Source organism: Ovis aries, chromosome 19 (genome assembly GCF_016772045.2).
Source record: "Ovis aries strain OAR_USU_Benz2616 breed Rambouillet chromosome 19, ARS-UI_Ramb_v3.0, whole genome shotgun sequence".
NCBI classification, from domain to species: Eukaryota; Metazoa; Chordata; class Mammalia; order Artiodactyla; family Bovidae; genus Ovis; species Ovis aries.
Genome location: NC_056072.1, coordinates 37,788,564 through 37,815,287, shown reverse-complemented (window position 1 = coordinate 37,815,287; position 26,724 = coordinate 37,788,564). Strand labels below are relative to the sequence as shown.

The following is a 26,724-nucleotide window of genomic DNA, read 5'->3' as shown; positions in this document are numbered from 1 at the left end:
GTTTGAATCCAGTTCTGTTTGGTATTTCTGTTACATCATGTTACTTTCTTATGAAGACCTAGAAGTCTTCTCTCTGGTGGAGCAGGTCAGAAGCCAGCTATCTGGAGAATAGTACATATAGGAATGACTCATTTATCTTTTTGTAGGAACTCTCAGCACTTGTTTTCAGACTTCTGGAGACCTCAGTCATCAAAATCCATCCCCCAAAGCAGTGTGGAATACTAAATGGAGAACTGGACCAGGAACTTGGAAGTCTGCATTCAGCTATCACCTCTGCCACTCACTAGCTGTGTGACCCAATTCTCTCTCCAGCCACAGTTTTTCTCATAGTAAAACAAAGAGTTTGAATTTTTCCAGCCCTCCCAAATTAGTGATGCTGTAATTGAAAAACCTACATCCTTCTCCTCAGCCATTACTAAGGTATTAAATTTTCCTTAAGAAAACGTAGAAGTGTTCAATATGTTTAGAAAGTTTTACCTTCAAAATATACAATTACATTTCAGAAAAACTTTGGATAGTTGAAGAGAAATTGACATAATCCAGTTGATTCCCATAAAGCAACTGTATTTTTTTTCTTTTGAATTTTTTATTTTGTATTGGGGTATAGCCCATTAACAATGTTGTGATAGTTTCAGACTAACAGAGAAGGGACTCAGCCATACATATACATGTATCCATTCTCCCCCAAACTCTGCTCCCATCCAGGCTGCCGCTAACACTGAGCAGAGAAGCAACTGTATTTTTAAATGCCAGTCTTAAAAGGCAAAACTACAGAGAATGATAAAAAAGAGCAGAGGTTTTCAGGGTGTAGGGGAAAGGGAAGAATGTCTCGTGCATAAGACCGTTGGCGCAGAGAAACTATTCTGTGTGATACCATAACGGTGGATACATGTCATGATATGTTTCTTCAAACCCATGGAATGTACAATGCCAACAGTGATCTTTCGTGTACACTCTGGACTTTGGGTGATAATGACGTGTCAATGCAGGTTCAACTGTAGTACCTGTACCACTCTGGTGGGGGATACTGATGGTGAAGGAATCTATGCCTCTATGGGGGCAGAGGGTATATGGGAAATTTCTTTACCTTCTGCTTAATTTTGCTGTCAACCTAAACTGCACTAAACTACAGTCTATCTTTTTTTTTTTTTAATGCAAGTCTCTATTTTAAAATCTAGATTGATTGTCATTAACTTTGGAGGATTATAGAATCCATTTGATGGTCTCATGAAGGCTATGGATCTTTTCCCTCAGGGACCCTCAAAGCCAATGTTCAGACCCTCTGGTCCAGATTCACAATTTATAAGCTCAGGGATAATTAGAGAATTATCAACTATTTAGCTTCTGCATAAAGACCCATCATAATGTTCCATTAACTCTAGGCCTCCCTAGAGCTAGAAGGCCACCACAGAATGGGGAGAATGCAAAGGGACGAAAGGAATCATGGTAATGAGCCTCCCTTATTGCTCAGAAATCAATATTTTAGTACTTTTGAAAAAAGAGGAAAAGTCCATGGTGGAGAAACCAGGATCAGTCCTGTGATAGTTTTATATGCATTTTTTTCTGAAATTGTCTGGTCATATATTGTAAGATGCAACTGTGTTATATTTCCAGAACTAGAATACAAATAAGTGTGCGTTTATTTTACAGAGAAGTTAAGGGCTTGTCCAAAACTCCATGATGACACAAAGAACTGAAATCCAAATTTGGGGGTTTTTTATTTCCTAGTCTCGCCTCAAAACAATTGTCTAATGAATGTATTTGCCTGCCAAGGACATAAACTAGTTTGAAGTAGTGTGGGTTCCACCCAATGATATGCTGGCAAATGTTTTACAACCAGCTCTCTGCAGGAAAAAATAATAGAATGTTAAGTGTAATGTTAAGTGTTGTTAAGTGTATCTGTGAATATATATTCACATAAATACAAGGACCTCTTACCTCCTGAAGTTTCTGGAATGGAGAATGAATAGTGCACATCTTTGAATACAGGGCTGAAATCATTGGCAGGAGCAGTTTCTACAATGATCGTCACTGTTACTGAAAAATTAAACGGTAAATAAATGCTTTGCAGTGGTGGTGGCTTTATTCTAGACAGTAGTCAAATGTGCCCCCAGGAACAGGCTTAGGGGAAGATTTGAAATTATGGGGGAATGCTCCTTGATCCCAGCTGATTCCTGTTTCCAGACTGCATTCTCAAGGAACATAAATGAGTTCTATGCTACCCATAGCAATTAATTACAGATATATAATGTGCAGCATGCCGTATTTTATTTTATATGATCATGATAGATATATACATATTATATACAATATATGAATGTTTAATTATACATTTTATTCAAGAGAGTTTGTTATAGCTATCATGTGTATGATTTCTTCCATTAGTGTTTGTTTGGGTGTTACTTTCAACCCAGCATATGACTTTCTACACTCTACATTTAATATATCCTAGTAGGTGAAATGGAAAAAGACTCAGAAAACCCATGTCCAAGGATTGGTTGTGACATGCTGAGTGGCCTTGAACGAGCTTAACTTCTCAGAGGCCCAGATTCTTTATCAGTTTCAATCTTCTGTTTTGTAGTGTATAAAAACGAGACCATGCCCAAGATTTTTTTCCTTAAGAGGTTAGTGAAATGTAGTTATTTAATTTTATTCCTCTCAGGCAGAGGTCTGTATATTGCAGGTTATAGAAAAGAAATTCTATTTTCCAGACCAAGCTCAAACTAACCTATCAGAAAGTTGTCAAAAAAGAAGAAAAATATTCAAATACAAAAGCGAGCAAATTTCAACCCAGGAGATTTTTAGCATTAAAAATAATGTAATAATTAACCTGTCCTGTGCAAGGTGCTGACTCAGCAATAGTGTTAATGTCTCCATTTTACAGAAGAGAAAACTGAGGTTCACAGAGTCATGTTATTTGCCAAAGGTCACAGACCCTAGTAAGTCACTGAGCAGGTATTGGATTGACTTGAGTCTGCCAACATCTCCCAAAATGTCTCTCCTGACATGCTAATATATCAAATGTAAAATGCCGAGTTAAACAAATACTAAAAGGTTTCCTTATGGCAAAACTTCTTAGGATTTCTGATACGTCATTCTGTATTTTGAATCTCCATCTATGCATTGCTTCTGTATACTTAAAAAAAAAAATGTACAACATGAAAGTTGTGAGGTAAGATTTATTGGGGGCAGAATGAGGACTACAGCCTAGGAAACAGCACCTCAGATAGCTCTGAGAGCCTGCTCCAAAGAGGCAGGGGCAAGGTCAGTATAAATGTGATTTTGGTGGAGGGGGAGTACATGCAATCAAGCACATTTTTTTTTCCCCAGAAGGTTTCTGCTAGTCTTGTGAAGCTTTTGCTAGTCCCAAGGAGTGGTTGTCACCATGAAGGATTTTAATGCTTTTCTAGATATGAGGAAATATAAGAATTGGGTTTGTAAAATCAGCTCCTGAAAATGTCTATCTGAAGACTGTCCTGCCAGTTTTTCCCTGAGCACAGTGTGCCTCATTTCTGCTGTCCACCCTGAACTCCTTTCAGGGTGTGTTGAAAATCAGCTTTAATCCTTATCGAGGTAGATGGCAGCTGCCAATGGCAAGTGCCAATTTGTAGTACTTCCCAAATGTACTTGACCATGGAGTTTTTTTCTAGTTGATCATCTTGTAGAAACTATGCTCTGAAGAATGCTTGTATCTTGTCTATCTTGAAAGTCTATGCCATGCATTTTCAAACAAGAAAATGTAATCTGAGACCCATAGAATCTTGATTTCAGAGAATCTGTTTCCTGCCTTATATTTTGGTATATTATGTGTGTTTTCCAAGGTATAGGGTCTATAGCTTTCTCAGCATCTCAAAGGTATGTATGACCACCAAGAAAGAGTAAGAAGCACTTTGCGTGGAGACAGGTGATTTATGTGAAAGTGTCTATATCTCCCTCAATAAACTCCATTTATGTGCCTTAAGAACAGATGCCACTTATAGCTTTGCCATATTATGCTTTTTATTGCACCCATAAAGACTCAAAATTGTGCTAATTGATTGGCCTATAAAAATAGACTGAACCACATGTGGGGTGTTACAAGCATTCTTTATGAGCAGCTGCTGGGAATATACTGGAGTGTGGGGACCAGACAAGATGTGGATTTATTACCATGAGAGACTTTTTTTTTCTCCTCTTCTTGGAAAAAGGCTCAACTCTGGTGAAAAGGGCAGATTCAATTTTGATTTGTGAGGCCATCAGGATGAGTAACTACACGAAAAAGCATTTTTCCTAAAAGGTTTGTTGGGCTATGTTACAGGCTTTTGCATGAACCAATGAAACTCCACCAGTGGGGAGCAGAAAAGACCTAAGAAAACTTCTGAGCATACTGTCATACTGTCTCTGTCCTGTACAGATCATTTATCTGCATAGTTGGATCACGTAAGTCTACAAATGACATTTGTAAACTGAATCCTATTAAAACTCTTACATCAGGGAGTCAAGAGGGATTTAAAGAGCTCTAGACCTGTTGCTGAAAGTTCAGCAATAAATTTCTTTTGGTTGCAAAACATATGGATGCTGCCATGATGCCATCTGCTTAATTCCATAACACAGTACTCTTTGCACTGCTTTCAGAGGCAACCTCAGAATCCTTCTCAATTCAATGATCCAGGCGACCACCTCCAATTGCTTAGAGATGGCACAAGAGATAAAACATGAAACACAAGCTCTGTCCATATTCCAGGCTCTCCTGTAGCAAGCATTGACATTCCATTAGTAACCCTGTGTTCTCCACCCAAACACTCACTTCTTTATGGACATCTTTGATGCCAACCCACCTCCTAGATCACTTATTACCATACTTTCGGTATGAAATAGACGGTGATCCATTAATAATAGACGTATCTGGAAACTTGTGCAACCTTATTTTCACAACTACCTCTACAGCTACTAATTCACTCTTGACTGTGATAATATGTTGTTGAACACATAAATGACCCATTGAGCCACTTAACGCATGTTCTCATTTGTACAACAATTAGCAGAGAAGCAGGTGTCTGGTGATTGGCTAAGCTCATTTCACCAGCTAGGCACTCTGCTCTGGCTCCACAGCACACAATTTAAATCTGTGCCTGAGGGTGTTTTACAATTAGCAAAACCAGGACTCTTAAATCCACAAATGTCAAGGGACTCACAAAGGGAATGAGCTGTGGAGTCTGGCAGTGTCCCACCGTTTGCATTAAAAATGGCTCTACCTATATCATGTAAAATAATGCAAGGAGATCCAACCAGTCCATTCTGAAGGAGATCAGCCCTGGGATTTCTTTTGGAAGGAATGATGCTAAAGCTGAAACTCCAGTACTTTGGCCACCTTATGAGAAGAACTGACTTATTGGAAAAGACTCTGATGATGGGAGGGATTGGGGGCAGGAGGAGAAGGGGACGACAGAGAATGAGATGGCTGGATGGCATCACTGACTCGATGGACGTGAGTCTGAGTGCACTCTGGGAGTTGGTGATGGACAGGGAGGCCTGGAGTGCTGCGATTCATGGGGTCGCAAAGAGTCGGACATGACTGAGCGACTGAACTGAGCTAAACCCCCTGCAAAAAAAATCCTGTTACTCTTATGTGTGGACTACATGTGACCAATAAGAGGTATTTGGCATTACTAAATGCTATGAACTGAATGTTTATGTTCCTCCGAAATGTATATACTAAAACCTATTCTCCTACTGTGATGGTATTAGGATAGAGAGGGTCTTTGGTATGATGACATGTCATAAGGGTGGAACCCTCCTGATGGGATTAATGCTCTTAAAAAGACACCCCAGAGAGTCCCTCTTGCCTATTCTGCCATGTGAAGTTACAGTGAGAAGACAAACATGTAAGAGCAGAATGCAGACCTCTATAGACACCGAGTCTGACAGTGCCTTGATATGGACTTGCCAGGCTCCAAAACAGTGAGAAAAAATTTTCTGTTATGTGTAAGTCATCTAGTCTGAAGTGGACTGAGACACTACTGACAGAAAATCGTTTCAGTAATAAGCATTAGGATTTGGCTCTGAGTGTCCCTAACACATCGCACTTCCAGCTCCAAGGATCTCTAGCCAGAGTTGCATTTAAGAATTGCATTTTGCATAAGGTGTGCTAAGAGATGAACAACACTTGCAGACCTAATGATAACTTTCAACATGATTTAAGTCTCCCCTTTCTCCTTTGTCTAGTTTAACGAAACTGTCCCAAATATAATGACTTTTTACATTTTAAAATCTGAAGTGCACAGTCTAAAGAAAAGGCACTTAATGTTGCATGAAATTTATCAAGCTTACCTGTATGGGAGGGATGTAAGTCATCAAATACTGAAATTGTCATTTCATAGATATGGCCAGCTGGAACTATGTCTGGGTCCTCATAATCCAATTCTTTTACAACCTTGTAGAACAACATTATTTCAGAGAAAATGATTGACATTTTGTTTAATGTACATATTTTAAGTAATAGATTATTCTGGAAAATGAAAGGGCACATTCATTCATTCATTAAGTTATACTGAGTACCCACTATGCACCAAGCACTATGGAAGGTATTGAAACACAGAAATAAATGACTCAAAAACATATGTAAGAGAACTTACCCAGTTAAGATAGCAAAAGAAAGCTTTCAGGAATAAATGACATTTAAGACCCAAAGAATAATAATGAAAATATAGAAATTAATTAGAGGTGGGCAACAGGTGGAAGTTGTTCAAAAGCAGAGCAAGCATATGGAAAGGCTCAAATGTTAGTTAGCATTGTGTTTACAAAACTGCCATCTTTCTCCAAAACTCCCTTTTTAAAATGACAGTTTTGCATTGCATTTCAAAATGAACATCAACTCAGGAAACCTCTTGGCTCAGTGGCTAATCTTACAAATTCACAACATATGCAAACGCTCAGCTTGTAACTTGTGGAGTTTTCCAGAAATTTTAGGGTGGGTTTGGACCAAAAAATGAGAAAGATCATCAGTGGCTTTCTCAGCCATGTCTTTTGGCTGAGAAGGAGTGTTTGGTGATGCTTTGGTTAAGGAACAATTATGCCAACCCAACCGAGATCAGTATTTTTTTTTTAGGGGTTGGAACTTTGGGAGAAAAAAAATAGACCTGTGGAAATTAGAAGTTAGAAGGAGGATTCTCCCAAAGCACAATTCGATCTTGCAAAGGTGAAAACAAAAAATTTACTATGTCCTCCCTCTGCCAGTGGAAAGTTTACGACCTCTTAAGGGTGGAGAAAGGAGCTGATCTCTCACTCCCAGTGCCAGAAGGATGAGCCATCATCACACATGTAGTCAAACAGACTTATCTTTGAGAAAATCAGCATCTATTTTAGCCTCTGATTCATTTTCGTAGCTAAACAGGAAGTCAATTATTTTGTGCTAATGATAAGGAGATGATGGTGTCCAGTAGCAAAATACTGAAGGACTTGCCTGAATGCCTTCCAGACCCTTCTCTGGTGTGTCCCAGCTCCCACTGCTGAATGCACCCACACCAACCACACTGTGGCCATGAAATGACTCCATCTCCTTGGGAAAATCCCTGGAGAAGCAGCACCTGGTGCTCACCTGGATGAAATTTCCAGCAGTTGGCGCTTGCTCAAAGAGTTGTCCAGAACCAATTGTCCCCAAGCTCGGAGCATAATGGATTGCATCAGGAGGTTCATCAAGGTCATGACACTGGCGTTTTGCAACTACTGTGTCTTTTGCAATCATCTCTTGGCCTGCGTATCTGTTTTATCTTTTAAGGAGGGGGAAGAAAATGCTTTAGATGGATAGTCTTAAAAGGTAATACTTTCCTCATAGACATCCACTAGTTCAGATAATGACACACTAGTTCAGTGTGACAGCTCTACTTATCCTGGGACAGACTGTTCTGCTTTGGAGCATCATCTGGGAGTCATTTCCCAAAAGGTGCTATGAATGTGGTCTGATTGCTCATTTTCTGGGAGTATTTCTTTTCTCCTCCCAGCTTGGTACTTGTTTGGAAGGCTATCAAGGACATCACCTCAGTGGAGAAGGCGTGAGTTGGAATCAGATAATTCTTGAAGATTGTCTGAGTCTAGAGCATCTTTATGGTGTGGTCAAGAGAGGCAACCTTTACCCAGTAGTTACACTGGACTTATTTCCATCTCTGTAAAGTCCCCCATGTCTTCACTGGGATCCCTCTGCCCGAAATGCTCACTGTTAAGCCTTCACCCTCTAAAATCCTAGTCATTCTTCAAAGACTCAGGTAGCTCTCACCCCTTCAGGAAGCTCCCCTGAATGCTCTAGTCCCACATATTCTTCTTTTAACAAGGAAATGACTATACATATAACTTAATATTAAATTATCTTTTTTTTTTTTGCCTTATATGTATTCATCATGTCATCATACCATCATATCATCACAACAAGAAACAACCTTCTTACAGCTAAAGACCATAGCGAATACGCCATATCTCCAGGGACTATAGGACTGGATTCATCATAGGGTAGGTATTTGATTAATTAACTGTGATCCTGGAGAATCAGGGTGGAGAAGAAGGAGAAAGAAAAGGAATAGGAAGGTATCATTTAGTGACTGCCAACCTCTGTTCAGAACAAATTCTAAGCATTGCTACGAGGTAGGTGCAATTATCGTTTTCATTCGAAAGGTAGAGTAATTGGGGCACAAAACCACATGAGTAGTAATTAGCAGCAATTATTACTAGGATTTATTTATCATTAGATAATCAGAGATAAAGTTTAGGAAATGGGAGGTGGGCTGGAGGACAACTGTCTTACATGTAGTTGAGAGTTTGATTGGGATAAGGGAGGGGAGACAAAGAAAGTCACAGAATTGTAGGTTTGGAAACTGAGCTTCAAATAATAAAAATAGCCATACTGACAGAAACCTAACCCCATAATCCCACATCCAAATTCCAAAAGCCCGAAACAAGAGTTTCTCATAATTTACTGAGATCATCAAAGCCTGACCTAACCTGACAGGCCAGATCTTTCTTTGTCCCACTTAGTTTGAGTATTTCTGTTTCACAGCAGAGATATTCATGAATTTGAATAGTGGGTAATTGCATAATATATGCTAGACACGCCATATTACCTTTCTAAAATTCAAAAAGTCTTTGTCTTGAAATACAGCCAGAGCGGAAGGTTTTCAAATAAGGGATTACAAAACTGTGATAAACAGCATTTATGAAATTCTCACCACGTGCTCAGCACTATGCCGAGAATGTTATATAAATTATCCCATTTATTCTAAAGAGTACCCACCCTCAAGAGTAAGTACTATTGTCATCCCATTTTATAAAGAAAGAAATTGAAGATCAGAAGGTTTCAGTAAATTACCCAAGATCACAGAGCTCTTGTGTGATAGAACCAGGAATCCAATCCAGGTCTGTGACTCCAAAACTTAAGCTTTTAACAGCTTACTGTCAGATCCAGAAAACCTGGATTTCAACAAGTCCTTTCTGAGAACCAGAATATGAGACTCAATAAGCATCAACGTGATGATCAACCATGGGTCTGGTTGAGCCAATAAACATAGCAATACAATGCCTCTGCTCTCCACTCACTTGAAATTCTTACCTCAGCCACCCATCTCAGCTCACCTAATAAGATACTGATCAAAAAAGGTGCATTGTCATTCATGCCACAGATACAGAGAGTCACCAGAATGGCCGCACACTGCCAGTCACCTTCACAAGCTTTAATTGGAGAAGGACTGACCACGTGCAGTCTCGGCTCTCTCCACATCAAGGCGAGAAGCAGTAACCACTGTTCCACGCTCTGCAACAAAACAGCACATCTTGCTGCAAACTGGCCCATGTGTCATTTTCAAAATTACTTTATTATATAGCGATGGAAAAAATAAAGTATGAATTATGCCCCATTTTTTAGAATTAAGAAGCTGATTCAAAATGTAGACACAGTGTGTAATTGTTTATCACCAAAATACCCTCATTATTCTACTAGCAAGTAGCAAAACAAAGTTGTTTTTGGCTTAGGGGAACAGGGGACATTTTCTAGAAGGGTGGTCCTTATTTTCAGCCTTGAAGGATATGTCAGATAAGGAAAGGATGGCAAATGGAGATCATTCCCAGCAGAGAGAACATCATACATGAAAACACAGTAAGGAGATCATAACTCCTCAGACTTCCTTCCACCCAGTCCATCCATCCATTCATTCAGTTTGAAGCATATATGGAATGCCAACTATGGGTTGGAAAGTGTCTTGAATACTGGATGAGCCACAATTAAGTCCCTTCCTTTATAGAATTTACAATCTGGGCTGAGAGGCCAACACTAAGCAAGTATAAACAAGAAAAGAATTTCAGGTAGACTTTCTTAAGGAAATGAAAAAGAGTAGGACACAACTTAGCGATGGAACAACAACAACAAGGAAATGAACACTGTGATGTGATTAAAAATAATGTCTCAGGGTGAGGTCCTGAAAAGTGCAAGGACAGAGATCCTAAGGCAGTCAGTCATTTGGTGGTAGTATAATAGACAAAGGAAGACAAGGAACAGGATGAGGTTGGAGGGAGAGGCAGGGGCCAGAGAAAGCAGGGTCTTGGGGATGGGGATGAGATCAGAAGTCTGGATTGCATTCCAAGGGCAAAGGAAAATTACAGGATAATTTTATATAGATTTAATTTGACTTTTTCTTTTTCCTTCTTTTTTTTTCCTTTTTGGCTGTGCTGCATAGCATGTGGAATCTTTTTGTCCAGGGACTGAACCTGCACCCCCTGTAGGGGATGTCCAGCATCTTAACTACTGGACCCCAGCTTGACTTTTAAACAAATTCACTGTAGCAGCTCTGCTCAGCAGAAGCCCAGTTAAGATATCTATGCAGAAATTCAGGTTGGAGGGGATGGGGCCTGCCCTGATTGGGGTGCCCTCAGGAATAGAACCCAAGATGAGAATTTGAGTGCAAGTAGTTTATGTGGGAGCAGATCCAGAGCTCTGGGGGATGGGAAAAGTGAGACAGGAAAGAAAAGACTGCCAATAAAAAAAGTGCAGTCATTACCAAGCAGGTTACTGCTGTGGGCAACTTACAGTTTAATACCACTGGGGAACTCTGGAAGCCAGTGAGAAGCATGCACTCAAAATTTTCCCTCCAGGGACTTCCCTAGTGGTCCAGTGGTTAAGACTTCACCTTCCAATGCAAGAGGTGTGGGTTTGATCCCTGGTGGGGAAGCTGAGATCCCACATGGCTCGTGACCAATAAACCAAAACATAAAATAGCAGTAATATTGTAACAAATTCAATAAAAGCTTAAAAAATGGTCCACATCAGGAAAAAAGAGAAAGAAAGAATTGTTTCTCCAAGGGCAAAAAGCGGGAGTATTTGTACACCAGTTCTCTTTAGTCATTGGTAAAGCTTGTGGGGATAGGTAGTGTTTTTCGAACATGTCCAACCCGCTCTTTGCAGAGGAGGAGAAGGGCAGACCCCAAATAATCCCTCCAGCAAAGAAATGCAGATCCTGACAGCTGGAAGTCAGGCTACAAAAATGTTAAGGCCTGAAGAGACACAGACAGCATCTGCTACAACGGCTTAAGCTTGCAGATGTGCTAGAGACCGCCTTTGTTGTCTATTCAGCCCCCAAAGAAGTCTTACATTTCACATAACCTGATCTACGCCCAACATGATTGGGCAAGAAGGGAGTGATGGATTCTAGAAAGTCCAAAGAGATTCTCTCTCACAAAAATGTGAACATGGAGCAGAGAGAAGTGATTTAAGCCTAAAAAGATGCGCTAGAAGATCGAAAGAGTGGAGAGCTGTCCTTCTGTAGCAGCCATGAGGACCCACAATTTAGCTCACAAGTGGACAAAAGACAAGGTTTTGCTGAAAGTTATGCAAGAGATGCATATTAAGATCTACCATGTGCTTCTTTAGAGGTTCTGAAAATGCAGACAGTCTGATATCTACCCTCAAGGAATTCAGTCTTGCAAAGGAGACATAATACAAATGATAATAGCAGAAAATAAGGCAGAGAATTTACGAACACTCTCAACCTACCTTTGTCAATTGCAAAGTACGCATTCCTTGGATCTAGTTCAAAGGTTAAGTCACCCAAGTAATCTTGGGCTGCCTGGCAACCGTTTTCCCAGTTGGAATTTCCTCATCCAATGTGATGTTTACATCATTGTGCAGAGTTGAATTTGCAGAGGTAACACTCAAAATAGCATTTTCCATATTGAATGATCTTGATTTAAAAGAGAAGACTATCAGAGTGACAATGGTTTGGTGTGTGTTGTTTTCCACTTGTTCTGGTGGTAGAGGAGTCAGGGCTAGAGGTAGTATGATGAGAGTGGAAAGTATGGACCTTGGAGTTAGCCCATTTATTGAATACTTGCCTAGAGTTTAGACTCAGTGCTAAGCACTATCCTTGTGTTTCTTCATTTATTCCTAACAGCAGTCCCAGGAAGTAGGTACCATTTTATAGATGTGGAAACAAATTTTAAGAAAGTAAGTAACTTTCAAAAGTAAATACCAAGGTGTCTAAGAGAGGATTTGACCCCAAGGCTATCTGGCTGTAGAGACTATGCTAAACCACTGAGCTCTTAGCTTCCTAGTGTAAACACTAGTTTTTTAGAAATGCTGTCCCTTCAGTATGGTTTTATAAACTTATTGGTGATAACTATCACCAGAATTTTCCTTGAGAGCAATAAGAGAGAATTCAGCCCATCAGATATTAAGAATATTTTGCATTAATACCTAATTCTATTGCAATTTCAATATGTTTTATGCTTTTAAAAAACTACTTTGCTTTCAGTTGTTAAGAAAGCCTTTTCTTTGCAAGCTTAAGAGATTGCTTACATCTGACTTTTTTTTTCCTTTTTTCTTTTCCTTCTCAGGGGAGAAAGAAAAGAAAAGCTATTTCATTCTAATGGAAATTTCACTAATGAATTTCAGAGACTACATTTTCATATTCGATTTTCAAGACCAATTTAAAAGAATACATTTTATTTCCTTACCTGCAGGTAAGAATGGGGTCCTTATTGTTGACATTGATGAGGAAAACCTTTAGATTCCCAGCAGTAAACAGTCCTCCAGGATCAACCACTTTAGTAACTAGTGAGAAACTGAAAGGGTAGCAACAAGAAAAACAGCCAAGATTTTATAGTAATTGACAGGCTTTCCCAGAAATAGAATTTGTTTCACTTTAACTGACCAGTGAAAACAATTGATTCATTTAGTTAAAATGTCAGTCAGACCAGTTATTTTAACAGTTGGCAGTGGTTAAGAATGAAATTAGTCAAATCCGTTGAAAGGACAGGCAGGAATTTAGAGAAGTCTCTCAATCCCCATCAGTAATAAAAAACTGAAGGGAATTCCTTAGTGTGGCAGAGCAAAGCAGAGCTATGGGTATGGGCTCTTACCTTTAAACACTGACTTTTCAATACGGAAAACTGACTGACAAATACAAAGAAGATGTAAAAACACTTCAAAGCAACATAATGATTATGAGAAAAGAGTAGGCCAGTTAGATGATTAAAAAGTTTCTATCTCAGCAGAAATATTTATGGATTTGAAGAATGAAAGTATGAAATGTATCCTAATGGAAAGATGAATGTTCACATTCATAGTCTGTGTTCGTCAGTCACCAGTGGTCTCAGCTTGCCCAGGACTGCCCCCTGAAGGAGGAAATGGCAACCCACTCCAGTGTTCTTGCAGGGAAAATCCCATGCACAGAAGAGCCTGGAAGGCTACAGTCCGTGGGTTCAGATATAACTGAGTGACTAAGCATACAAGATCCAGTGTAGCATGGAAAGTCCTACACACACACACCCCAGAAACTGCCCAGGCAGTTGGGACTGTTGGTCACCTTTCCAGGAAAAAAAAAAAAAAACTATTCTAAATAGAAGTATACTGATAATTGAAACCAAAATTACTATTTTCCATTTATTTAATCCTAAAAATCAAAACAGTTCTTATTTCAAAACCTCTCCTACAATAAAATGATTATTTATGAGATAACTCGACAAAAATCATAAAGCCAATCCACTTATAAGAATAAAGACATTTCTTTAATAATTCTAGAAAGAATCACTAGAGGAATAGAAGGAATACGATGCGGGCAGGATTCATTTGGTCTAGCCATATGCGGAAGAGTTGACTGCAAAAGAGTAAGGAAGAAATGAGCCTTGTTAACTCTTTCATATGGATTTGAATAACTGATGTCACAGCCCTTATATCTCCTTAAAGAGAGAGAATTGTTTAGATTCCTTTGCCAATGAGGCATTCCAAAATTTCCTTTATTCTCATTTAAAGGTCTGTTCAGTGACTGGAAACTGGAGGTTGGAAAACTAAGGAGTAGTCTGCTCTCCATAGAGTAGCAGTGAAAAGCCATTGCAAAACTTTAGCAAAAGAATTATTTATTTAGATTCTTCAAGCAGAGCCGAATTCTTTCAGTGCCATATCCTCTGATATCAAAGATTCTGAGAAAAGGGAAAGCTTTAGTTGTCACTTTTTGTGAAAGAATTAATTTCTTAAACTCTCGTTAATAATTTTACTCCCATTTTTAACAAGTCTTAAGATTTTTAAGTATCTGGGATATACATAATTATTTTTCCATGAAGATACCAGGCCAACAAAAGAAAACATGAAATCTGGTACAGACATGATCCATTACTCCAAAACTATTTATGTGATCAGTTAAACATGGGGGCAGAGGATTTTGAGAGTAAGGGGAAATGGATAAAGATTCTGGCAATTTCCACCTCCCAAATAATGATAAATACAAATTTAGAAGCATGCTTCTCCTGCTGACTTCAGTTACATCCCATTTTTAAACTATTTTTTTTTAATATATTGAAGTATAGCCAATTAACAATGCTGTGATAGTTTCAGGTGGACGGCAGAGGGACTCAGCCACACATATACATGTATCCATTCTCCTCCAAACCCCTCTCCCATCCAGGCTGACACATAACATTGAGCAGAGTTCCCAGTGCTATACAGCAGGTCCTTGTTGGTTATCCATTTTAAATACAGCAGTATGTACTTGTTGATCCCCAGCTCCCTAACTATCTCTCCCCCCACCTCACCCCCTGGTAACCAAGTCTGTGAATCTCTTTCTGTTTTATAAGTTCATTTGTGTACATATATATGGGACAGGGACATCCCATTTTTGAATCCTCAGTCTGTTTTACTGAAGACACTAACCCAGGATATATTGCATCTTCAGCTTTCATAATCATGAAGAATGTTCTTATGAGATTCAGGAGCAAGCTGACTAGAATGGTTTAAAGGTCTATTTCTTTTCCCTGTAAAGCACTTTGATGCAGAACATAAGACTGAAAAGGGTGGTCATAAAAACCATTATAAAAATAGAAATAAGAGCTGTGAACCGACCCCCTACAGCAGATGTGGAGGAAATCAGGAGAAAATGTCAGTCCATTAACTTTTCAGAGTCACTGGATTACACTGGGAATGAATTCTGTGCCCCCAGCCATCCAGGGAGAAGTCCCCACTGCCTTCTACGGCAGGTCACAAACGCCATCACCGAAATCACCTTGATGCCTGGCTTTGAAGAAAGTGGATGATGAAGAGAAGAGCCCTAATAGCCACAGCTAGTACCTAAACCAATAACTGTGCAATTACAGTTTAGATGATGATTTAATATCTAAGGCAATGCCAAAAGCATGTTCATTTGGGAGCACATTGAAGCCAGATGGGGTGAAATCCTCTCAAAAAGGGAACTATGGACCGAAGGGTAGACATTTTGAGTAAATGAAAAGCCACTAGCAGTATTTACCTTCTAGCTTCACTCTCAAAATCAGACACTGCTGATGTAGAAATTATTCCGATGCTGTCGATTGTGAAGCTAGAACCCTCCAGGGAAAGGAAGTACTGTTTATTGGACAGGATGAGGAAAAAAAAATATTGCAGAGACACTGAAATAACCAGATGACATGCACCTCCAAGAACCAGTCTTGAAACCTCTCTGTACTCTGGGCCACCCCCCTCCCACCCACTACATGTGAACATGCTCATGTTTGCCTATGATGATGCTGATGAAATTGTACTCCATTCAACCAACTTCAAGCCACTTCATTTGCCCTTAAATATTAAAAATGGATTTTCCTAATCTGTTATATTCAGTATGTTATCTGAGAATGTATGTCTTACAACACTCCAACGAAAGCTAAAGTTGAGTGAAAAAGAGTTACATTTAGAAAAGAATACTGATTGTTTAATGAGAACTTGACAGATTGTTTTCTGTTGACTTGGTGATGCCGAAGGCACACTTTTTTCAGGGAGGGCTGAGAGGACAGAGAGCTGTGGAGGGGGAAAACAGAAATATTGAGATGTCTATTCATCTAATTTTATGTGCGTAGGTACCACCAGGGGCTCTCCTGATGGCTCAGACAGTAAAGAATCTGCCTGCAATGCAGGAGACCCAGGTTCAATCCCTGGGTCAGAAAGATCCCCTGGAGAGGGAATGGCCTCCCACTCCAGTATTCTTGCCTGGAGGATTCCATGGACAGAGGAGCCTGGTGGGCTACAGTCCTTGAGGTCACAAAGAGTCAAACATGACTGAGTGACTAAGCACACGCAACTCAGAGGTACAAGCAATACTTTAAGTTGTCTGTTTTCCTTGACTTTCATTTATATTATCTTCTAGTTTTCTGTTAAATGCTTCAAATACATTGTGTTTTAATGATCATAACAACTCTGCCATAGGTACTGATATTATTCCCCATTTCACAGATAGATACAGTAAAGCTTAGAAAATCCAAGTGGCGTGCCTCTAGTCTACGAGCTGGGCTTTTCATAATGCTTCTTTACTTACCACACTGCATCACTAAGTCAGCTTGCTTGGGTTTGGGGGGCCTTTGGTTGTTGTTGTTTTGCCAAAGAGGGTAGGTGAGGTTCAAGTTTCTGGAATAGGTAACAAATTATTAGAAAAAGCTCAGGCAAATAATCCATGGGAGGATTAATACCAGGAGTTAATTAAACTGAGCACTGCTGGCTTAATAATTGTGTAGACCCAGAGATAATTTAATAGAGAAGATTAAACCCAGAAGGATTACAAAGCAGCCTAAAAATCATTTGGAGAAATTTGTGACCTTTTAATTTATTGATTTGCTGATGCATCACGGTGTTCTGATTAATTTAAATTCATACCATCCATTTCTACACACATAAATAAGATAGAATTGAGTTCTGCTTTTGCTGTAGAACAATGTGGTAGAAATTAGCATTCAGGAACTGCAGAAGAATCCATCACCTATCTACTTTTAGGGCAAACACAGGAATAATGATGCCCATTTCATGGTGGGAGGACGAAGGACGGCTGGTGGTTACATTACTTGAGAGTGCTCAAAAGCACTGGTTATATATTTTAAAAATATACGATTTTTTAAAAGACACCTACATTTATGTGCCTAACCACTCAAGAATTTGCAGTTCTCAATTCAGTTTCTGTATTAGAGTTGTCAACCACTGTTTGGGAACAACATATATTGGGAAGCTGCATTTTTATGAGGTTTAATTTTTCATAAAATGAGATAGTCTTTAAAAAAATTGATGGCATTGATATGAACAACTCCTGCCGCTATTCAGAGAAGGTTGGAGCTGATGGTTGCTAGGCAGCCAGGGCCATCACCGGGAAAACCACCTAAATGAATGATCCCCAGAACAGGAAGGCAGTCCAAGGGATGAGAAATTAACTCTCTGTGGGACCAGGCAACTTAGATTCATTTCTCCCCATTTTATCTGTAATAACACCATCAACTAGTAAAGAAGTATCTCAGCTATAAGAATAACAATGGTAGCCTCACTCCTTAGTTGAGAATTATTTCAACAGCTCACAGGGGCAAGTATGGCAAGGGGAGTTTTATGTCTTTCTGAGTGGACTTAGCTTCCAAATCCACTTTATTCTCTTCTCTGAAAGGTTTGTTCATGACTATTTGCTTTCAGAGATGCTTGGAAATCAGAAATGTCAGAGCCCAGACTGCAGGCCAAACCCAGCAAGGAGAATTAGGGCTTCCATGCTTCAAGAGCAGTAACAGGATTCTTCTGGATTTCTCTGTGTTCATGGAAACAATAGTGATGGCTACCCTCTACTCTGACTCAGATTCTGTGCTTAGCCCTTTTCCCTGGACTGTCTCATTTAATCCTTAAAATGATGCTAAGATATTGGTACTATTCTCAGCCCCATCTTACAGATGAGGAAGCTGAGGCGTACAAATGTCGAGGAAATGATCCCCGAACAATTAACTAGGCCATGGTTAACCTAAACCTCAAGCCCACATCTTTCTGACTTCAGACCGTCTTGTTATACTGCCTGTCTCCCATTGAGACTTCCCTGGTGGTCCAGTGCTTGAGACTTTGCCTTCCAATGAAGGGGTTGCACTTTCTGTCCCTGGTCAGGGAGCTTAGATCCCACATGCATTGTGGCCAAAAAATCAAAACATGAAATGGTAGGTAAACAGTATGGTAAAAAATTCAATGAAGACTTTTAAAATGGTCCACAACAACAAAATCTTTAAAAAAAAAAACACATTATATTTAAACTTGTTTTTAAATATTTAAGGTGGGGATTTAGAGTGTTTACACAGATGAAGATACAGTGGCAGTAGAGTTGGACCATGAAGAAAGCTGAACCCCGAAGAATTGATGCTTTCAAACTGTGGTGCTGGAGAAGACTCTTGAAAGTCCCTTGGACAGCAAAGAGATCAAACCAGTCAATCCTAAAGGATATCAACCCTGAATATTCATTGGAAGGACTGATGCTGAAGCTGAAACTCCAATACTTTGGCCACCTGGTATGAAGAGCCACCTCTTTGGAAAAGACCCTGAGGTTGGATAGATTTCAGGCAGGAGGAGAAGTGGGCAACAGAGGATGAGATGGTTGGATGGCATCATCGACTCAGTAGACCTGAGTTTGAGCAAGCTCTGAGAGATAGTGAAGGAAAGGGAAGCCCAGCGTGCTACAGTCCATGGGGTCACAAAGAGTTGGACATGACTTAGCAACTGAATGGCAACAACTCAGTGTTACTGTTTAAAGGGAAATAAGGGAGGGAAAGGAACAGAGGGCAAGGGAAGACTAAGATGAAGCCCAGAAAAACACTGGAAGATCTAACAGAAGGAGGATGAGCAGGGATAGAAAATCAGAGTAGGCAGAAAGATAAGAGAAAAGCTCAGAGTTTATTATCAAAGAAGAATTCTAACATTATCTATTATTGAATACTATCATCTGTCAAGCACTGTTCTAAGGCCTTTGCATGTATGACCTTATCGAGATGGGAATACCAGACCACCTGACCTGCCTCTTGAAAAACCTGTATGCAGCTCAGGAGGCAACAGTTAGAATGGACATGGAACAACAGACTGCTTCCAAATGGGAAAAGGAGTACATCAAGGCTGTATATTGTCACCCTGCTTATTTAACTTCTATGCAGAATACATCATGAGAAACACTGGGCTGGAAGAAGCACAAACTGGAATCAAGATTGCCAGGAGAAATATCAATAACCTCAGATATGCAGATGATACCACCCTTATGGCAGAAAGTGAAGAGGAGCTAAAAAGCCTCTTGATGAAAGTGAAAGAGGAGAGTGAAAAAGTTGGCTTAAAGCTCAACATTCAGAAAATGAAGATCATGGCATCTGGTCCCATCACTTCATGGGAAATAGATGGGGAAACAGTGGAAACAGTGTCAGACTTTATTTTTGGGGGCTCCAAAATCACTGCAGATGGTGACTGCAGCCATGAAATTAAAAGATGCTTACTCCTTGGAAGAAAATTTATGACCAACCTAGATAGCATATCGAAAAGCAGAGACATTACTTTGCCAACAAAGGTCCGTCTAATCAAGGCTATGATTTTTCCAGTAGTCATGGATGAATGTGAAAGTTGGACTGTGAAAAAAGCTGAGTGCCAAAGAATTGATGCTTTTGAACTGTGGTGTTGGAGAAGACTCTTGAGAGTCCCTTGGACTGCAAGGAGATCCAACCAGTCCATTCTGAAGGAGATCAGCCCCGGGATTTCTTTGGAAGGAATGATGCTGAAGCTGAAACTCCAGTACTTTGGCCACCTCATGTGAAGAGTTGACTCATTGGAAAAGACTCTGATGCTGGGAGGGACTGGGGGCAGGAGGAGAAGGGGACAACAGAGGATGAGATGGCTGGATGGCATCACTGACTCGATGGCTGTGAATCTGAGTGAACTCCGGGAGTTGGTGATGGACAGGGAGGCCTGGCGTGCTGCGATTCATGGGATCACAAAGCGTCGGACACGACTGAGCAACTGAACTGAACTGAATCTTCAGAATCATCCTCAGGTGAAAGTGAAAGTGAAGTCGCTCAGTCGTGTCCGACGATTTGCGACCCTGTGGACTATAGCCCACCAGGCTCCTCGGTCCATGGGATTCTCCAGGCAAGAATACTGGAGTAGGTTGCCATTTCCTTCTCCAGGAGATCTTTCCGACCCAGGGATCAAACCCAGGTCTCCTATACTGCAGGCAGACACTTTAACCTCTGAGCCACCACATTAGATAATGTATGACCTTATCTAATCTTCAGAATCACCCTGAGGTAGGTGCTATTATTAACCTCATTACAAATCAACTGAGGCACAGAGAGGTGAGATTTGCCAAAATCACAAAGCCAGAACATAGTAAAACCTAAACATCGGAGAAGGCAATGGCACCCCACTCTAATACTCTTGCCTGGAAAATCCCATGGACGGAGGAGCCTGGTGGGCTGCAGTCCATGGGGTCGCTAAGAGTCGGACACGACTGAGCGACTTCACTTTCAGTTTTTACTTTCATGCGTTGGAGAAGGAAATGGCAACCCACTCCAGTGTTCTTGCCTAGAGAATCCCAGGGACTGGGGAGCCTGGTGGGCTGGTGTCTATGGGGCTGCACAGAGGCGGACACGACTGAAGCGACTTAGAAGCAGCAGCAGCAGCATGAATAGATTTACTTCTGGGCTGTCTGTTCTATTTTATCGGTCTACACATCGATGTTTATGCAGTACCATTTTATTTTAATTTTCTTTGTAATGAATTTTGAAATGAGGAAGTGAGATACTTCTAGCTTAATTCTTCCTTCTCGAAATTGTTTCGGCAATTCCTGGTCTTTTGTGGTTCCCTATGAAATTTTAGAATTATTTTTTTTCATTTTTATAAAAAACATCACTGAGACTTTGATAGTGATTCCACTGAATCTGTAAAATTGAAATCAGGATATCAAAGAGATATCATCACTCTCAAACTGCAGAATTATTCACAATAGCTGAGATATAGAAATAAGCTAAATGTCCACTGACAGATAAAGAAAATGTGCTATATACATATAAAGAAAATCATTTAATCTTTTAAAAGAAGAAAATCTGGCAGTATACAACAACATAGATATAACCTAAAAGCATGATGCTAAGTAAAATCAGCCAGTCACAGAAGGAAAAATACTGCATGATTCCTGTTGGGTATCTAATCAAACTCATAAAAGCAGAGAGAGGGGTGGTGATTACCAGGGATGGGCAGGAGGGGAAAATGAAGAGTTGTTATTCCACGGTTTTAATACTGCAGTCATACAAGATAAGTTCTAGAAAGGGGCTAGACCCTTGTGTCTATAGTTAATGATATTGTATTGTACACTTAAAAGTCCATTAAGAGAGTAGATCTCACATTAAGTGTTCCCGCACAATGAAATGAAAATTTTAAAGCAATAAAATGAATTTGTCAAGTTATCCTGCAAAATTGTTGAGAGTCCTTATGAATCAAGAACAGCCACTGCCTGTTTATGTAAAAGAAAGACACAAATGCGGATAATATGAGTATTGATACATCTATACTATCACAAACCAGTTATGCAAAAGTCAGTTATTCCCTTGCTATCTTAATAATTGACTTCGAGCAGCCAGAAAAAGTTAGTTTTTCTACTAGGTGCAAAAGAATTTCCATTTTAATGAATTTGGGCAGAGATCTGTATAGGATAGCCACTATCCAGATAAAGTGATGTTAATTTCTGGTTAACTTTTCAAATATGAACAGCAAGAAGGCTTTGTTTTTTTGTTTTACCTTGTTTTGTTGGATTTCAGTATGGCAGCTTTTTGTTCTGTAAATAGCCGTAAGTTAGAGATTCTCAGGTGCTGGCTCCTGGCATGGTGTCCCCTCCCCAACCTTTTGACAAGAGCCATGGCAGGTTTTAGAGTTCCTCCTGCTTCCAAAATGACAGCCACCCTTTTCCTCCACTTAGGAGCTACCCTACCTTATTTGAGGTGTGCACCCCTTCCACACACATAAAACTTAAAAAGTTGAAAGTGATGCCATTCAAAGGAAACATGGGCCTTTTCCCTAAAATAATTATACTTAAAAACAGGCCATTAAAAGCAGAATTGCCACCCCAAATTATAAAGCACAATTTATATATTCTGGTTTCTCACTCAATAGGCTCATCTTTTTCTCCTCTTGAATGTTTGTTTTTACAGCTGTTATAAAACAGGAGTATATAATTAAAATCCTTAGATCCATAATTATAAACTCGACTGCAGTATAATTGTTGAATCTTTTGATAATTCCATCACTAATTATGCCTCTTAGAATATCCAAACATCTATCATAAAAATCTGATCATCATCAGCTTTCAGTCAATATACTTGACTGAATGGAAAATATTGCTTATTTCCAGATAAAATCTGTGGCTTACAATGGTTCATTGCACGTGTTTTATCAAAGAGGGAAAAATAACAAAACCACAGAAACAACTTCTATTTATCATTAAGTGGTATGTATTTTATCTTTCAAGCGTTACCATGAAACATCCAGAAATTATTCTTTATTGGAATTTTTAAAAAAATCTTCCCAGAAAGTTATCAGAATGCTGGTTTATGTTAGCTGATCCTTTGCTTATTCTATTACATAATGCCCAAAAGAAAATAAAAGTTTACTAATGAAATGACAATATATATTTAAGATCTGTTTTCTAAGAGCTGTTATTAACTTTGGCATGCCTTTTACATGTAGCTGTCCAGTTTTCCCAGCATCATTTATTGAAGAGGCTGCCTTTGCCCTATTGTATATTCTTGCCTCCTTTGTCAAAAATAAGGTACCCATAGGTGCATGGGTTTATTTCTGGACTTTCTATCTTGTTCCATTGCTCTATATTTCTGCTTTTGTGCCAGTACCATACTACCCTGATGACTGTAGCTTTGTAATATAATCTGAAGTCAGGAAGATTGATTCCTCCAGCTCCATTCTTCTTTTTCAAGAGTGCTTTGGCTATTTGGGGTCTTTTGTGTTTCCATATGAATTGTGAAAATTTTTGTTCTAGTCCTGTGAAAAATGCCACTGGTAATGTGATAGAGATCACATTGAATGTGTTGACTGTGTTTGGTAATATAGTCATTTTCACAATATTGATTCTTCCTACCCAGAAACATGGAATATCTCTCCATCTGTTTATGTCATCTTTGATTTCTTTCATCAGTGTCTTATAATTTTCTGTGTACAGTTCTTTTGTCTCCTTAGGTAAGTTTATTCCTGTATATTTAATTCTTTTTGTTGCAATGGTGAATGGGCTCAACAAAATTTTAGCAAACAGAATTCAGCAACACATCAAAAAGCTCATAGACCATGATCAAGTTGGGTTTATTCCAGGAATGCAAGGCTTCTTCTGTATACACAAATCAATCAATGTGATACACCATATTAACAAACTGAAAGATAAAAACCATATAATAATCTCAATAGATGCAGAAAAGGCCTTTGACAAAATTCAGCACCCATTTATGATTAAAACTCTTCAAAAAATGGGCATAGAAGGAACCTGCCTGAACATAGTAGAGGCCATTTATGATAAGCCTACAGCAAACATTATTTTCAATGGTGAGAAACTGAAAGCATTCCCCCTAAGATCAGGAACAAGACAAGGGTGTCCACTTTCACCACTATTATTCAACATAGTTCTGGAAGTCCTAGCTACAGCAATCAGAGAAGAAAAAGAAATAAAAGGAATCCAGTTCAGAAAAGAAGAAGTAAAGCTCTCACTGTTTGCAGGTGACATGATACTATACATAGAAAACCCTAAAGACAGTGTCAGAAAATTACTAGAGCTAATCAGTGAATTTAACAATATTGTAGGGTACAAACTCAATACCCAGAAATCACTTGCATTTATATATACTAACAATGAAAAATCAGAAAGAGAAATTAAGGGATCAATTCCATTCACCATTGGCATATCTTGAATGATATATTTTACCTTCACATAGAGTGATTAAATCTTATGTCATAAAAATAGTCCCATTTTATCTTTCATCCTTCTCACCCTTAACCCTTCACTCATCTCTCCCACAGTCCCGTGGTTGCTTGTCCTCAAAGCCAGGACATATTTTTACAAGGGGCTAATTAACTGTTTTGATAGACAAGGCATAACGTGCTACTTTGAAAAGCAACTATGAGGGAGTAAGTTCTTGAAGAAAGGAAAAGATGGAATACATATTGAGCAAGATAACTCTTCCTCCCCAACACACTTCTTATTCATGACAGTCAGAGGCATCTGCACTGTCCCAGAAAGTAGGATTCTTAAGGCAGAATTAAACTGATATACTCTACACAGATGTCCAAAACTGCCTTTCAGTGTATTGACAATAGAGAAAGCCGCATGCACCCCTCTTATCACCACTAGTCCCATCACCATGGAACCAGGAAGGTTAAGGTAGGCGGAGAAGTGGTGATTTGTGTGGGATGACATGGAGAGTTGGGGTAGACCTGAAACCCAGGAAAGCATTGGAAAGACCTCTGAGGTGAAGAGTAGGTCAGCTTCAAGTCACCAGGGATCTCATTACTGTGGGGTGGGGAAGAAGGGGGATCTTCTATCTGCAGTCATTTTTTTTAATCATCCCTAGACAGACCCTAAATATGGCTGAGTTGCCCTTTATGGACATTCCATGGATGCCTACTCCCCATTTTCTGTTTGAAATTAATATAGCTGCTCCAGCTTTCCTGGTGGATCAGGTGGTAAAGAATCTGCCTGCATTGCAGGAGACCTGAATTCAAACCCTGAATCAGGAAGATTCCCTGGAGGAAGGAATGGCAACCCACTCCAGTATTCTTGCCTGGATAACTCCGTGGACAGAGGAGCCTGTGGGCTACAGTCCATGGGGTTGCAAAGAGTCGGACACAACTGGGCAACTAACACTTTCACTTTTTTTTCCCTCCAGCTTTACAGGGATTGATGTCAACATGGTATCTTTTTTCCATTCCTTTTACTTTTAGCCTATTTTTGAGTGTTTATATTTAAAGTATGTTTCTTGCAGACATCATATATTAACAGCTGGGCCTTTTGTTTTTAATCTACTCTGACAATCTGTATCTTTGAGTTGATGCATTCAGACTTTGTTTTAGTTGAATTAATATCTCCCACATTTGTAACTATTTTCTGTTCATTTCAACTGTCATTTTCTCCCCTCTTGAATTGAATTGAATATTTTATATAATTCTATTTTGTCTCCTCTAGTAGCATATCAGTTTTATTTCTTCTTAATTTTTTTGTTGTTGCCTCAGAGTTTTCAGTGCACATTTTTGACTAATCTAAAGGTAGCTTCAAATAACACTATGTTGCTTTTTAGAGAGTATAGCAGTAACAGTATAGATAGCATATAACAGAATAGTCCCAATTCTTCTCTTTTCCTACTTGTGATATTACTGATATTCATTTCACTTAACAATATACTGTAATCTTTACTACATTGTTACTATTAAATAAAATTATCTTTTATGTCAATTGAAAGTAAAAATTACTTTACATTTAAGCATTTCTTCTCTTGTGCTCTTCCTTTCTAGATGCAGATCTGAGTTTTTACCTACCTTATTTACCCTCTTGCTGATGAACTTTAACATTTCTTGCGGGTCAGGTATGCTGGTGATTCATTTCCTCAGTTTGTGCTAGGCTGAAAAAGTCTTTATTCCTCTCTAGTCTTGGAAGGGTAATTTCAAAGAATGCAGACTTCTTGATATTTTTCTTTCAACTTTTAAAATTATTCTCCTCTCTTTTTTATTTGCGTGGTTCCTAACGAGAAGCCTGCTTTATTTCTTATCCTTGTTCCGCTATAGGTATGACAGTTTATTTCCCTAGACATCTCTCAAGATTTTGTCTTTAGGTTTCTGAACCTTGAATATGATTTACATAAGGGAATGTGTGTAGGTGTCTGTATTCCAGATGAGGTAAGGTTCAGAAAAAGTCTTTTCCCCAAGAGTGTAGGCTTTGTTAAGAGAAAGTTCTGGGTTTGTTTCACAAAGATTCTCTTCTTTCTCTCATTCTCCCCAAGATACAGGGCAATCTTTTTGGAATCTTCACTGTGAAAACCTGTGAGTTCCTGGTGGTAAAAGCTATGAAAATATGGGATCCCCCTAAGACTGTGGCACCCAGCACTTTGTCTCAAAGTACTTCACATTCAACCTCCAGCAGTTCATCAAAATTACCATGGTATGTCTTTATACCTGCTCACACTTCTAGCAGTTTCTGCTCCAAGTAAGCAGAACTTGGCTGTGACTCTCTGGATTCACCAGTCTGTCCGGATTTTGGAGGACTGGTTTGTCCTCATGGTAAGTAAAGTCTTTGATTTTCAGCTTGTTCAGGACAAGAAGTTTAACTTTTTCTTTCTCTAAGAATAACACATGAACCAGAGTTTCCAGGATCTTTGAACATGTACAGTAACATTCGTGGTCAAGCATGAAAAATCTTAGTCCTGGAAATTAGTGGGCTAGATAAGGATAAA

General features: G+C 39.3%; 1 protein-coding gene across 1 annotated transcript in view; it reads left to right on the top strand.

Moving 5' to 3' along the window:
* Positions 1 to 22,636: 22,636 nt before the first annotated feature.
* The window catches only part of C19H3orf49 (chromosome 19 C3orf49 homolog), a 48,407-nt gene continuing 44,319 nt past the window's right edge, over positions 22,637 to 26,724 (top strand). The window contains 3 exon segments of the mRNA XM_060402255.1: positions 22,637 to 22,730; positions 25,790 to 25,860; positions 26,275 to 26,432. The gene's annotated coding sequence lies outside the window, so the exon portion shown is untranslated.